At 45.9% G+C, this 15,787-nt stretch overlaps 1 pseudogene; it reads left to right on the top strand.

The window, feature by feature from the left end:
- The first annotated feature begins 13,941 nt into the window (after positions 1-13,941).
- Positions 13,942-14,889, top strand: LOC123345175 (annotated as a pseudogene).
- The last annotated feature ends 898 nt before the right edge of the window (positions 14,890-15,787 follow it).

The raw sequence follows: 15,787 nt of genomic DNA, 5'->3' as shown, positions 1-15,787 counted from the left end.
ATTTGTTCACTGTGATTAATGGTTCCATTAGACCGTGAAGGGTTAAAACAGATTTAGCAAATTAGATGCAATTTTGCAGGGGGTATAGTATTTATGAACAGAACCAAAGCAACTCAGAGCATCAGTGTGGCAAAGAAGTGAGCAAATGTCCCCACTCTACCATGTTTTGGTAATGACTTGTACCTGGAAGACTTCACCCCCTATGGACATGGTGATGACATTCAGAAGACTTCATTGTGTTTTGAAACTTTGATACCATTGTTGGGATTCCCTCCAAGACCTTTCCACTTGGCTTATCCAGAACACCTCATCCAGTTCTGGAACGCTTTATCCATTTCTCTGGGATCCAAAAAAAACCCATCTCATTTCAACTCCAGCTCAACACTAAGGTTTTTTTATTAAGCATGTAACAGCTCTTTGCCCACGCTGGCCAGGCCCAGATCCAGGGGGCTTAGGTGCAAGGTGATACCACAGTCCCAATTCATATCAAACACTAGACATTTAATAGACATCTTTCCTAGCTACCAATATCTATGCGTCTTGTATGTAAGGACCAATAGCTTTGCAAATTTTGTATACACCAATCACTTTGCAGATTGTCTAAGGCAATCTTACCAGTTCAGAAGGTTCCTGCCTACTTTATTTACTATTAACATACCCACAATAGTTAGTTTAGTTAGCTTCTGCCTCCCTCATTTACTATAAACATATTCACAATAGTTATATCAGCAATTACTTGTCCAGATTTAACCAATGAGGAGTTCTTGTGTCACCTTAGAGACTAACAAATTTATTTGGGCATAAGCTTTTGGGGGCTATAACCCACTTCATCAGATACATGGAGTGAAAAATACAGTAAGCAGGTATAAATACAGCACATGAAAAGATGGGAGTTGCCTTACCAAGTGGGGGGTCAGTGCTAACGAGGCTGATTCAATCATGGTAGATGTGGCCCATTCCCAACAGTTGACAAGAAGGTGTGAGTATCAACATAGGGAATGTTATTTTTTGTAGCGACCCAGCCACTCCCAGTCTTTATTCAGGCCTAATCTGATAGTGTCAAATTTTCAAATTAATTTGAGTCTATTTTTAAGTTTTTTTGTTGAAGAATCGCCACTTTAAGTCTGTTATTGAGTGTCCAGGGAGACTGAAATGCTTTCCTACTGGTTTTTGAAAGTTACAATTCTTGATGTCTGATTTGTGTCCATTTATTCTTTTGCATAGAGACTGTCCAGTTTGGCCAACGTACATGGCAGAGGGGCATTGCTGGCACATGATGGCATATATCACATTGGTAGATGTGCAGGTGGACGAGCCCTGATGGTGTGGCTGATGTGGTTATGTCCTATAATGGTGTACCTTGAATAGATATGCCAACAGAGTTGGCAATGGGGTTTGTTGCAGGGATTGGTTCCTGGGTTAGTGTTTTTGTTGTGTGGTGTGTAGTTGCTGGTGAGTATTTGCTTCAGGTTGGGGGGCTGTCTCTAAATGAGGACTGGCCTGTCTCCCAAGGTCTGTGAGAGTGAGAGATCATCCTTCAGGGTGGTTGTAGATCCTTCATGATGTGCTGGAGAGGTTTTAGTTGGGAGCTGTAGGTGATGGTTAGTGGCATTCTGTTACTTTCTTTGTTGGGCCTGTCTTGTAGTAGGTGACATCTGGGTACACTTTTGTCTCTGTCAGTCTCTTTCTTCAGTACCCAAGGTGGGTATTGCTTGATCCTGTAGGTGTGTGTCTCTGTCTGAGGGATTGCAGCAAATGCGGTTGTATCTTAGGGCTTGGCTATAGACAATGTATCATGTGATGTCGTCTGGATGAAAGCTGGAGGCAAGTAGGTAAGTATAGCGGTCAGTAGGTTTCCGGTATAGGGTGGTGTTTTTGTGACCATTGCTTATTTGTAGTGTAGTGTCCAGAAAGTGGATCTCTTGTGTGAACTGGTCCAGGTTGAGGTTGATGGTGGTGGGGTGGAAATAGTTGAAATCCTCGTGGAATTCCTCAATGGCCTCCTTCCCATGGGTCCAGATGATGAAGATATTATCAACGTAGTGCAAGCAGAGTAGGGGTGCTATGGGACAAGAGCCAAGGAATCGTTGTTCTAAGTAAACCATAAAAATGTTGGCAAACTCGGGGTCCATGCGCGAACCCAAAGGAGTGCTACTGACTTGAAGGTTTAAATCATCCGCAAATATGAAATAGTTGTGGGCAAAGACAAAGTCACGAAGTTCAGCCACCAAGTTTGCGTGACATTATTGGGGATACTGTTCCTGATGGCTTGTAGTCCACCTTTCTGTGGAATGTTGGTGTAGAGATCTTCTAAATCCATACTGGCTAGGATGGTGTTTTCAGGAAGATCACCAATGGATTGTAGTTTGATCAGGAAGTCAGTGGTATCTCAAAGATAGCAGGGAGTGCTGGTAGTGTAGGGCCTGAGGAGACAGTCAACATAGCCAGAAAATCCTCCTGTCAGGGTACCAATGACTGAGATGATGGGGCATCCAGGATTCCCAGGTTTATGGATCTTGGGTAGCAGATAGAATACCCCTGCTCGGGGCTCTAGGGATATGTAGAGAGATGCATAGCTGTTTGCTCCCCCAGGGATTAACCATTTACTCTGGGTTTATTAATAAACAAAAGTCATTTTTATTAAGTATAAAAAGTAGGAGTTAAGTGATTTCACGTAATAACAGACAGAACAAAGGAAGTCACCAAGCAAACTAAAACAAAACATGCAAGCCTAAGCCTAATACATTAAGAAACTGATTCCAGGGAATAGCTCACCCTCAGAGGTGTTCCAATCAGCTTCTTTCACAGACTAGACTCCTTCCTAGTCTGGGCCCAATCCTTTCCCCTGCTTCGGTCTTTGTTACTTCCAGCAGACATCTTAGGTGGTTAGCAGGGGTTTTCTCATGACTGGCAGCCCCTTTGTCCTGCTTTACCCTCTTTTATAGCTTTGGCATAAGGCTGGAATCTTTTGTCTCTCTGGGTCCTCACCTTTCCTTCTAAATGGAAAAATACCAGATTTAAGATGGATTCCAGTATCGTGGTCTCTGTAAGGAAGGGAATTAAAGTTTAATTTGTAAACTGATGAAGTGTCCAAATGGCCCGGATAAAGTCATTTTACAAGTACATTTCAGAAAGTTGCACAATAGAGCCTAGAAGCTGTCCTCAGTGAGCAGAGGGTGGGATGTCAAAGGAGTCTGATGGATCTGAATATTTTCCCTTTAATAGCCACTCATGATTTTTGTTGTTGTTTTGTTGTGTTGGTGCTTTAGTGCCTATGAGCCCCAGTCCTGGACCAGGACTCCATTGTGCAAGGTGCTATACAAACACAGAACAAAAGGACCATCTCAGCCCCAAGGAGCTCAACTCCATGCCCTTCTGGAACTAGCCTAGGACCCAGTAGGATTGATTCCTTTCCTCCTGCTCTAACCCTGGATCACATTTCTCTCCCAGTGCCAGCAATAAAACTCACTGGAATTCCCTCAGACTGAGGACACTCAAATGTCGATTGTCATAAACAGATAGTTAAGGGTTAAGGTCTCTTTTACCTGTAAAGGGTTAACATGCAGTACCTGATGACCACCCGACCAGAGGACCAATCAGAGACAAGATTTTTTCAAATCTCTGTGGAGGGAAGCTTTTGTCTGTGTTCTTTGTTAGAGAGCTCTTTTTGGATCTAAGAGAGGACAGTCATGTCTCCAAGTTCTCCTGGAGTAGTTTCTACTATGTAATAGTGAGTATTAATTAGAAAGGCGAATTAGTCTTTTGAGTTGCTTTCTACATTTGCAATTGTGTGTTTGCTAAAGGAAATTCTTTATTCCTGTTTGCTGTTAATTTGCTTTCACTGAGAAAGAAAGGGGGAGGGGGATTTCTCCAGGAATTAATAAGATTAGACCCTATGAATGTCTATCTTGGATTCATAGAGATTGTGTATTTTTTTCTTTTTTTATTCTTTTAATAAACTCTTTTAGGTTCAGGACTTGGTTAAGTTCCTTACCTGTGAATTCAGGGGAAGGGGAGCGGGGGAAGAGAGAGTTCCTCCTGGGTTTGATTCAAGCAGTTTGAATCAGGTATCTCTTTCCAGGACTAGGGAAGGGGAGGGGGAGGTAAGTCCCTCTTTGTGTTGAGTCAAGGATTTGACTTGGTGTATATCTCTCCAGAGTGGCTAGGAGAGAGTGAGGGGGGAAGTGGGCTGCTTCCCTGTGTGTAGAGGTTCAGGGACATTGAATCTGTGTTCCCCAGAGAAAGTTGGGGGACAGGCAGTGTGTCAGACACTTTAACCTGACTGGTGGCAGTGAGAACCAGACCTACTCTAGGATTTTAGGGTGGGGGAATACATGCTGGTCCTCAACTTGAAACCCCCCAGTTTCAAGTGAGGGTAAGACCATGACATTGATATCTTTCCTTGCATCCCAAATACTTCCCTTGTGTTCACCCTGCCCGGCAGGGGAACTCCAGAGCAGGCTGAGTTTGAGTGGCTATAATAAACATGTAACTGAACCGAACCACTCCAGGGATTTCTTAATGATTCCGCTTGTGGCAGACTCCTTAAATCTCCAAAGAGTCAGTTCCCCTCATCCTGACAGGAAAGCAGAGGGAGATTTTAGAGACTCTTTCATCCTAGAGACAGCCTTACCTCATGTATCAGCTATTATATAAGAGGAAGATTTCTGGGGCTGTCTCACTTTTGGAACAAGGTCCACTTCCCCAGCCTCTCAGCACAGCAATGATCAGCTCTGAGATGTGACTTCCCCAGGCCTTTCTTGCCCATTTGGAGGCAGCTGGCTATGACACCATGCACACGGCAGGTTATGCGAGGTATTGACTCTTGATTCCTAAACTGTGCAATGTTATATTAGGGATAGGCATTGTTATTGCCGGATAGGGGGATGCTCAGAGCCCATAGTGAGAAGGAAGGAGAGCTCTGGTTGGGGACATCACACTGAGCACTTGTACTGTTTTCTGTTTGAAAGGGTTATTACAGCTATTGGCGGGGCTGTCAGATAAAAAGAGTTTGGAGGATAATAGCCCACAGACACATTCTTTTTCACCGGGGCCTAAACCCGCTCTCGGCAGCCCTGTCATTCTTGCTATGATCCTCTGAAACCTTCCTGTGACTAGCTGTGTCCCCAGGTTCTCCCACAGCAGAGAATCTGTGGAGCTCAGATCTCCAGGGCAGGTTAGAGCTGGGAAACAGACCCCAGGCAAGTGCCCAGACTGATGGTGGAATTTGGCACCTAACTTTTCCAGGTTCCTTTAAGAATTCTAGCCTTGGGGCCCCCAAAACAGCCCAGATTCACACTAAGGGCTAGACTAAGAAAAAACACAGGTGCCTCACTGCTACTCTCAGAGTCTAAGTCCAACATCTCAGTGCCGCTGGCATTCACCACCCCCAACTTAGATTCACAGTGGACCAGAGGTGCCTCATGGCTATTTTTGGTGCCTACGTCCATCATTTTGCTGCCACTCATATTCACAAACCCTGCTTAGCTGCCCCGTGGGCACCTAAGCTCACTCAACAGCCAGATTTCTGCTGCAAAAGTTCCCCAGGTACCTAAGTTTATGCCACTGGGCACCTCCAGGCAGATTGATGCCTCAGCCCCAGTTTGTCCCACAAAGCAGAGGAAGGTGGGTGGAGGAACGGATCTCCTCCCAGCAGCGGAGCTCAGAGCTCACCTACTGGACTGGGGCCCATTCAAAATCAAGCCAGAGGAGGTGGTGTGGTGCAATGTGCTAGGGGAGAAAGGATTTGAACAGGGGTCTCCCACAGCCCACGTGAGTGCCCTAAGCCGTGGGCTAAACACTATAAGCTGGTGGGTGCTGCTGCCTCCCTCTCTGGCATGTCTTGCCAAAAAATGGTGTAGACACCTAGCTCCAGTGGAGGGACCCTGGCTATGGATCCTGTAGCCCAGAGTTAGGCTCCAGGCTCTGTGAGAAGGGTGTGGTAGAGCACCCGTCCCTTTCTGTGCCATCTCTCATCGCAAATACAGGCAGCGAGCCCTTCAGCCTGCTGGCTTTTGTGAATCCCATTCTTAGACACCGACCTCTCCCCATTTTTCAGGGAGCCTGGGCACTGAACTCAGGCATTGTGAATCCCAGGGACTTTTTTAATTGTCTGAAAGCCAAAGTCCCATTGTGAATCCAGCCCTAATGTCATCAAATTATTAAACGTGGATTGTTTGGTAAACTGTGCACAAGCAAATATGCATTTTAACACAGGCAAAATGTAAATGTATACATAAAGTACGCAGGCTGCACTTAAAGGGTGGGGGAGTCTATCCTGGGAAACAGGGACTCTGAAAATGATTAGGGGGTCATGGTGTATAATGAGCAGAACATAAAAGCCAAATGTGACACTCTGGCCAAAACAAAAATGATCCTGGGATGGATTAACAGGGGAATCTAAAGCACTTATGCAACCTCTGCTGGAATAGAGAGTCCAGTTTTGGTGCCGCAATTGAGGAAGGATGTTAAAAAAATTGGAGAGGGTTCAGAGAAGAGCCACTAGAATGATTAAAGGATTAGAAAACGTACCTCTTAGTGATAAACCCAACAAGCTCAGTCCATTCAATTTAAGAAAGAAAGGATAAGGGGTGACTTGATTACAGGCTACGTAAGTGTCTACACAGGGAACAAATATTTAATAATGGGCTCTTCAATGTAGCTGAAAAAGGTCTTCCATGATTAAGTGTCTGAAAGTTGAAGCTAGACAAATTCAGACTGAAAATAAGGTGTAAATTTTAACTGTGAGAGTTATTAACATCTTCTTGATCAGACCTGGCTCAAGCTCAGGGGAATTTCAGAGAGTCTTTGATGTTAGTGCCAGTCTTAGTGCATGGGTCTGATATGGTATAAGGGGAAGATTTCTGGGGCTTTCTCTTCTTTGGAATATGATTTCCTTCCCCTTTCTATTCAGAGAGCTATGATCAGTTTTGAAATGTGACTTTCCCTGGTCATCCTTAATCATTAAGAGGCAGCCGGATCTGATACCACCGGCACAGCAGATTGCATGAGGCAGTGACTGTTTTTGTAAATAATCGACAAAGTACAATTAGCCATAGGCTTTGTTACTCAGGGGAGGAAGAGGTGGGTGGGAGGCTTTTCAAATATAGGCTTGAATATTAGAGAAGTCTAAGTGATTTAGGAGTACATCAGCTCACTGAGCCTTTACTACCAAAACTATCTGACACCTTTGTAAGACTAACTCTGTCTGACAAGGCTTCTCCTTAGGCAACAGCTCTATGCTGCTGTGATCTGAAAGCCATTTTCTCTGGGGCTGGCTGGAGCTTGGAAGTTAAAACCAGAAAAAGCCAAGGGAAGTGCCCATATCTGCTTATGAAACCTAAATGAAATTCCCTGCACCTAACTCTCTTATTCCACTTTGATGATCCTACACTGAGAAGTGATATGTGTTATGGAAGGTCTCAGAAGTTGTCCATGGTAGGGCAGAAATTGAACTCAACTCTCTAGAATCCACAGCCAGTGATTTACCCATAAAGCCATCCTCCCTCTCTCCTCCCAGCACAGATCATTGTCATTTAAGAATGAGATATTTATTTAGGGTTCGTTGATATTTTCAGCTCTTGGGATTTTCAAAAATACTAATGTGAGTTGAGCATCCATAATACCATGGCAGCTTTGAATATTTCATTGTAGATGAATACCTGCAAATCTTTACATGTTCATAGTTTTTCAATGGAGATGTCTGAAGCTTAGCACTAGAATGCATGTGTACCAAAATACAGAAATGTGATTTTTTTTCAGAAATCTTGAGCAAAAGCTATTCCTGCTAAAGCCAATCAGACTTAATTCCTTCTCTTTATGTAGCCACTCTAAGGCCTTGTCTACACTACAGGACTATTTCGAATCTACTTAATTCGAATTTGTGGATTCGACCTTATGAAGTCGAATTTGTGTATCCATACTAAATACACTAATTCGAACTTCTGAGTCCACATTAATGGGGCCGGTGTCGACTTTCAAAGCGGTGCACTGTGGGAAGCTATCCCACAGTTCCCGCAGTCCCCGCTGCCCATTGGAATGCTGGGTAGAGCCCCCAATGCCTGCTGGGGGAAAAAATGTGTCGAGGGTGGTTTTGGGTAACTGTCATCATTGAACCGTCAATCACGCCCTCACTCCCTCCCTCCCTGAAAGCGCCTGCGGGCAATCTGTTCGTGCACTTTTCTGGTCAGTGACAGCGTGGATGCCACAGCACTGCAAGCATGGAGCCCGCTGCGATCCTCGCCGTTTTCTCCTCCTCGCACTTTATCGTCCACCTCTTCCACATTCAGCTGCTGAGAAATTGGGCTACTTTTCAATGGTTCTGCAAGCACTGGGGGACCATAGGGGCCTTTTTACCAACATGAACGTCGGATGGCCGGGCAAGGTTCCTGATGCGTGTGTTCTCAGGAACTGTGGGCTGCTCAGACGCCTGCTGGAAGGTAGTTTATTCCCGTACCACGAAATAACTGTTGTGGATGTGCATTTGCCTATAGTGATCCTCGGTGACCCAGCCTGCCCGCTAATGCACTTGCTCATGAAGCCCTATACAGGCGCCTGGGACAGCGACAAGGAACTCTTTAAATACCAGCGAGCAGCGAGCAGCGTGACCTGTGACTGTTCAGTTTCTTTACAGAGAAGCTGAACCTGCCCCTGTTTCTTTACCCAGTTACTGTTGACTCTCCTCTTCGGTTAAATACCCCGTTCTCCCCGTTTCCTCCACTTCCAAGACACGTGTAAAAATAAAATACATGTCACACTGTTACTGAGGAGAGGTTTCTTTATTCATGACTTTTCGTTAAAGGGTCGAAACTGGAACGCAGAAAAACGGTGGGTAGGGTGTGCGCTGATGTAAAGACCGCCTCTAAACTCAAGGAATGACAGGCTCCTGCTCCTACAGCGGTCCGCATTGCCGGACTGCTTGTTTCAACGGAGCCTGCCATCCCTCCTTTTTGGGATTCTGTGTGCGGGGGGCTATGTGGCCTTGTGGTGGAGGAGGACGGATACAGATTCCTCTGCTGCGTGACTCAGTGGTCCACGACAAGGACCGCTGTATAAGATCTGTACCCGACCTCCCCCGCTAAAAAGTCACATCCCCACCGCCCACACAGAACCTGGAAACCACCTACCATACCGACCACGGTGCCTGCTGACTGCACTGTGTGTGTTACCCGCTGCTGATCCGGCCCCCGTGTCTGTACCCTGCGAAAGGTGCCTGTCCTATGCAATTAGCAACGCACTTCCCCACGCACCCCATTCAAACACAGTCTTCAGTGAAGAAACATGACGGAAACAGTACTTAACAGCAAAGTATTTTTATTACTTAAGTACACAGTTATGGGATGGGACTGGGATTGGGACTTGTTTGAGTCCGGAAGGGAAGGACTTATGCAAACGTAGGGTATGAGAGCTTTTGGTTACTTGAGCACTCTGCTGGGGTGCAGTGACTGTATTCACGGCCCAGGGCGGGCATCCTCCTGGTTATTTAGGGTGAGGGGGGTATGTGACTTTGTGGCGGGGGAGGGCGGTTGCAGAGATACTGCCGGGGGCTCTGTCCTGCAGCGGTCCTGCAGAACATACACAAGTCGCCGGAGCGTGTCCGTTTGCTCCCTCAGTAGTACAAGCATTGCTTGACTCGCCTGCTTGTGTTCCTCACGCCACCTCTCCTCCCATTCGCTGTGTGAGCGCTGGTACAGAGAGACTTTCTCCCTCCACTGCCTCTGCTGGTCCGCCTCGGCTAGGTAGCAGCCCACACATTCATCGAAAATCGTGTCCCTTGTCTTTTTCTTTCGCCGCCTAATCTTCACCAGCCTCTGCGAGGGGGATGCTGTGGAAGGTCTGGAGACAGTGGAAGCTGTGAGATGGGAAACAGTTAGTTAATTCCTTGCAATGATACTTTTTTGCGAACAATTAACTGAGTCTAGGCTGTCTCTGTGAATTTTTTGTTGAGACCCCTGTGCCTGCTGTTGCACAAATCATTTGCGCGGTGGATTCTGGGTAAATGTCGCCAGTCATTCCTTCCTCCGGGAAAGCAACGGCAGACAATCATTTCGAGCACGTTTTCCATGAAATGCCCTGGCACACGCCATAGCGTGCCAACAATGGACCCTATTTTGCCTTTTGTGTATGTCACCGTATGTGTACTGGATGCCGCTGACAGAGGCGGACCAGCAGCGCTACACAGCAGCATGCTTATGCTTTTGCATGACAGCAGCGATGGTTACCAGGCATACTGCACCGTCTACCATACCATGAACTGGTAAGAAGACGGTAATAAGATGGTCATGGTTACCTGTCCTTTTGCACTGCGCCATTTGGTGCTGTCATAAGTGCCCCTGGTCGATCAGCCAGGGGCGCAAAAGCAAAATTTGGGAATGACTCCCCGAGTCAATCCCTCCTTTTTGGGTATCTAAAAATAGAATCAGTCCTGCCTAGATTATGGGCAAGTGTACTAGAGAACCACTGTATCATACAACCAGAGACCACAGCTGCTCTCTGTCCAATCCTGCATAAATTTTGAGCTGAACGCTATTCACAGGGTGTGCTCCTGAAACAACCCCAGCTGTTCATTCCGTTCTTCCCCCAGCCTTCCTGGGTTCCAATACCATTGTCCCCCCACTTGTGTGATGAAGTAATATAGAATGCATGAATAAGACACAGGTAGTCGTTTGTGAGAAATGAGTGGAAGGAAGCCTCCAGCTGCAATGATAGTCCAGAGATGACATTAAGGGGTGTGGAGGAGGGAGCCACTCATCCCTCTGCTAGTCCAGGGGCAATTGAATCTTTTCTTTACAATGAAGGGTGGGGGCTGATGGAGCTCAGCCCCCTGTTGCAATGATGAGGACGGTTACCAGCCATACTGCACCATCTACCATGAAAAATTAGCAACAGGCGGCCTTGACCGACCGGTCCCAAGCAAGTTGGTACGGTTGTCATGGTTACCAGCCCTTTTGCACTGCCCCATGTGCCAATAGGCTGATGGTACAAAAAGATGGAAATGCATCCTCATCATCAGCCATCCATAGCGTGGGGGGAGCAAGGATGTTGGTGTTGAGTGCTGCACCATCGCGTCTATCTGCAGCATTCAGTACAGATACGGTGACATGTAAAAGAGTCAACAGAGGATTGTTTTCCCTTTAACTTCTGGGGGTCGGGGGGGTGCGTAAATTGCCGAGCTATGCCCCGACCCACCGCGGACACTGTGTTTGACCCTAGAAGCATTTGGAGATCAGCCAAGAATGCAAATGCTTTTCGGAGACAGCAGGAACTGTGGGATACCTTGCGTCCTCGTTCCCCCCTCCCTCCATGAGCGTCCATTTGATTCTTTGGCTTTCCGTTACGCTCGTCACGCAGCTGCGTGCTGAGTCTGTGCTATGCCGTCTGTCCGTTTATTTATTAAAAATACTTTGGACCAGGCGTAACGTAACATTTCTTCCCCTACTTAGATGCAGGAGTCTCCGAGCGAGATCACCGTGAGGACGGGCACTGAAGGAGATAGAGAGCGCATGCGGCGTGAAATCTAGCACGAACCACGGACCTATGCAGCCGTGCTCTGGGAGGCAATGCTCCCTGAATACCGCATGAAAGCCTCGCGCGGAAAAGTGTGCTATCACGGAGCACCCAATAAGGCAGCTCTCCCCAGGAACCTCCTGCTGATGCTTATCGATTAACGGCAGGAGAGCTTTGTGGAGATCTCCCAGGAGGATTTCTGTTCTATCACCATATATACAGAGACCTCCTTTTCACACACTTCAGATTCCTGTTATATTAAGAATAAAAGTTAACATGGTTAAAGCACTTACCGACTGATCCTACCCCTGATTCAGGATCCGGGTTCATGGCCGGGGAGGGTTGGTAGGGGATCTCCGTGACGGTGATGAAGAGATCCTGGCTGTCGGGGAAACCAGCGTTGTAAGCGCTCTCGCCTGCCTCGTCCTCCACAAACCCTTCCTCATCTTCCCCGTCCGTGAACATCGTCGAGGAACTGTCCGTCGACACTGTCCCATCATCAGAGTCCATGGTCACTGGTGGGGCAGTGGTGGCAGGCTCCGTAGCGTCCGTTGGCCGCTTTGATTTTTTGGTAGGCTTGTCTGGGGTCCTTGATTTTCACGCGGCACTGCGTTGTATCCCGGCTGTATCCTCTGTCTGTATCATGGCTTTGGAGACCTTCTCGTAGGTCTTTGCATTCCGTTTGTTGGAGCGCAGCTCCGAAAGCACAGACTCCTCGCCCCCCACACCGATCAGAGCGAAGAGTTCCCGGTCAGTCTATGCCGGGTCCCTCTTTCTATTCACAGATAACATGAACTCCTCTGCTGGAGAGCTCTGCATTGCTGCCGGTGCTGCGGAGCTCGCCCCTATGTGCAACCAGAACGTCAGATTCAAACCGCCCAGACAGGAAAATGAATTCAAATTTTCGCGGGTCATTTCCTGTGTGGCTGGGCAGAGAATCCAAGCTCGGGCTGCTGTCCAGAGCGTCAACAGAGTGGTGCAGTGTGGGATAGCTCCCGGAGCTACTAAGTTCGATTAGCATCCACACCGAGCCTAATTCGAGCTAGCCGTGTCGAATTTAGCGTTACTCCACCTGCCAGGGTGGAGTACCAAATTCGAACTAAAGAGCCCTCTAATTCGAATTAAATGGCTTCCTGGTGTGGACGGTTGAGCGGTTAGTTCGAATTAACGCTGATAAATTCGAATTAAAGTCCTAGTGTAGACCAGGCCTAAGGGGTCAAAGACCATTGTTTAGTTAAGGCAGGATAGAGGAATTCAGTACCTCTGATGGGGTAGAGAACCCCAAGCTAGCTGTCTCTCTCTTTCTTTCACCTAAAAACGCCTACACTTTTGGGTTTCTGGGAGAGATCCTGACCACGGTAAGAGTCAGTCACCATCTTGCTGGAAGACAGTGTGTGAGAAAGGCAAACTTGAGCAAAGCTTTGATGCAAAACTTGTTAAATAAATATTTAGACTTTTACCTACATGTTCGCACTTTTATTTGCTGGTAACCATTTCTAACTTTGTGTCTTATACTTGAATTCACTAAAAGTCTTGTCTTCTTTTTTTTATAAATAGGTTTCATTTTGTAATCTAAACCAATCCAATGATGTGTTTCAATTGAACTGTTTGGTAACTCCAGTTAAACTAGCAAAACTATTTTATATTGACTCTGTACAGAAGCAATGAACCTTTAATATCTGAACTCTGCAGAAGAGGGGCAGGACAGTGCAGAACACAGGTTTTTGGTAAAATTCAGGACTGGGAGAATGCTGGGGTTACCTGCAAGTAGTAATCAAAGATGGTGGAAGCCAGGGTGTGACTGGTAGGTTGTTGACAGGCTGCTGAGGTCAGAGCTGCTAGTCCAGCACTGCAGCTCTACACAGACACCAAGGGGGTGACACCTACAAGCTGGTAGGCTGGTTGTGAGAGTCCCAGGTTGGGAGCTACAACGGCAAAGCATTGTAAGGTACCCAGGTTTATGGAGCGGGCTGTGACACAAACCTCACTGGTCTGGATCGCACCCCAGAATGTGACAGACACCCCTGATGAGAAGCCCTGGTCTGTGAGTACATCCACTTTGCAAATATGCCTTCTTCCCAACCCTGAGCCTCTAGGCCACATGAGGAATCTGTGGCCCATGTGAGTTGTGCACTCTCAGGGCTTCAGGAAGATGAATGGAGACAGTTGTTAGCAGGGGGCATTTTGCTCCTGTTCACTCCCAAAGAACCCAAATTGGAGATGACCACTGGTGGAGCTCAGAAGTTCTGCTGAAGCAGGGGTACTCACCATTGGGGCTGAGAACACAGTCTGGAATTTGGCAAACAAAGAAAATTTCCAAGCAAGTGTATCAGTTAACATGGAGTTAATATTCTTTTAATAACAGTAATGTACTGGGATTGCATCATAATTATTATCATCACTGTTCCTTCTTCAGGCATATTTTGAGGTTAATAAATGGAGAAGAAGAACTTCACCACCCCAGTGACAGAATTTGTCCTCTTGGGCCTCACTCAGAGACCTGAGCTGCAGCCATTCCTTTAGGTGACTTTCTTCATAGTCTACATAAACACTTGGCTGGTAAACGTCATCATCATCACCACTGTGATCTCTGACTACCAGCTCCACACCTCCATGTATATCCTGCTGGCCAACTTGGCTTTCCTAGATATCTGCGATTCATCAGTCAATACTCCAAAATTACTCTCAGATCTCCTCTCACAGCATAAAACCATCTCATTCAATGAGTGCATCCTTCAGATGTTTTTCCTCCACTTCTTTACTGGCGCTATGGGGTTTTGCCTTGTGGGGATGGCAGTCGATCGGTACGTGGCCATCTATAAACCACTGCGGTACTTGACTATCATGAACCGGGGTGTATGCGTGAGGATAGTGGCACTGGCATGGCTGGTTGGATTGGCTCACTCTGCTGTTCAGACTGGACTGCTCCTCCAGTTACCGTTCTGTGGTCCAAACATCCTGGACAATTTTTACTGTGATGTCCCACAAGTCATCAAACTGGCCTGCACCAACACTCACTTGGCTGAAATGCAGATGAACTTAAACAATGGGTTAGTGATCATAATAATATACATCATTCTGCTTATTTCTTACGCCGTCATCTTAATCAAGGTCAGGACACATGTCACGGAAGGGAAGCACAAGGCTCTGTCCACCTGTGGAACCCAGATCACTGTGATGTGTTTGCAATTCATACCCAGCATCTTCATCTATGCTTGGCCCATCAAGCAGTTCGCCCTGCATAAGGTGGTCTCAGTCATTTATTCTACAATCACCCCAATGCTGAACCCAATGGTCTACACCCTGAGAAATGCTGAGATGAAGAAGGCCATCAGGAGACTATTGAACAGAATGCTGTTCTCACGGCAGGAAAGACAGACATAGTTTATCTCTCAATGTCCATTTGTGTTAAAAACCTGATCTCAGTCATATATCAGAGATCAGACATATGTGGCACGTGAAATGTGTGTGTGGTCAAATAAGATCAAATCCTGCACACTCATGAGAATCTCAGTTCACAAATGCATAATAGATGGAGAGCCAGAACCTCCATATCAGGAAGAAAAGCAGTCAGTGGAAATAAGACGTAGCTCCATATTGGTAAATGGTCCAGATTCCCAGCTAGAGGAAATGGGTGCATCTCATTAAATGTCTTCCACCGGCTAGGACTTTAACACTGAGAACTGTTGGTGAAAATTATTCTAAGAATGATTTCAACTAATGAGGAATCCATGAAAATAAAAAATAAATAAATATCTTCTAAAAAAAATCTGTTGAATAAATTTTGTATCATAACTAATGGACTGATTGTGATGAAGAAATTACTATCAATAATGAATAAGGTCATTTTTTACTTTATGGCTAATTCTGTTATCCCTTATATATATATATATATACAGCACTTATCTGCATTTATCATGTGAAGTCTCATCAAAATCTTTTAATAATCTTCACAACTTACTTAAAAAAAATACGTGGTTTTAGTTCTCTATATTCTATTTCTATTTCTAACCCTAACTTCACAGGTTAAACTGAAGTTTTCTTTGCTTCCTTTTTCTGCTAATCCTGATACAGAATGGGAGTAGAATGGGAAACATTTTTGATGGATTTTTTTAATAATTCTCCTTTTCATTCATAATATACACATTTTTATTTTTCCACATTTACTCCTTTTCTAAGAAAGAAAGAAAGAAAGAAAGAAGTTGGGCCATTCATCCCAATATAAATTGAAGATCAGATAGAGAAAATCTTAGTAACACTGAATTCCTCCAAAGTTCTATCC

Source organism: Mauremys mutica, chromosome 12, assembly GCF_020497125.1.
Source record: "Mauremys mutica isolate MM-2020 ecotype Southern chromosome 12, ASM2049712v1, whole genome shotgun sequence".
Lineage (NCBI taxonomy): Eukaryota > Metazoa > Chordata > Testudines > Geoemydidae > Mauremys > Mauremys mutica.
The sequence above is the reverse complement of the archived record's forward strand: the minus strand, read 5'-3'. Positions and strand labels throughout refer to the sequence as shown.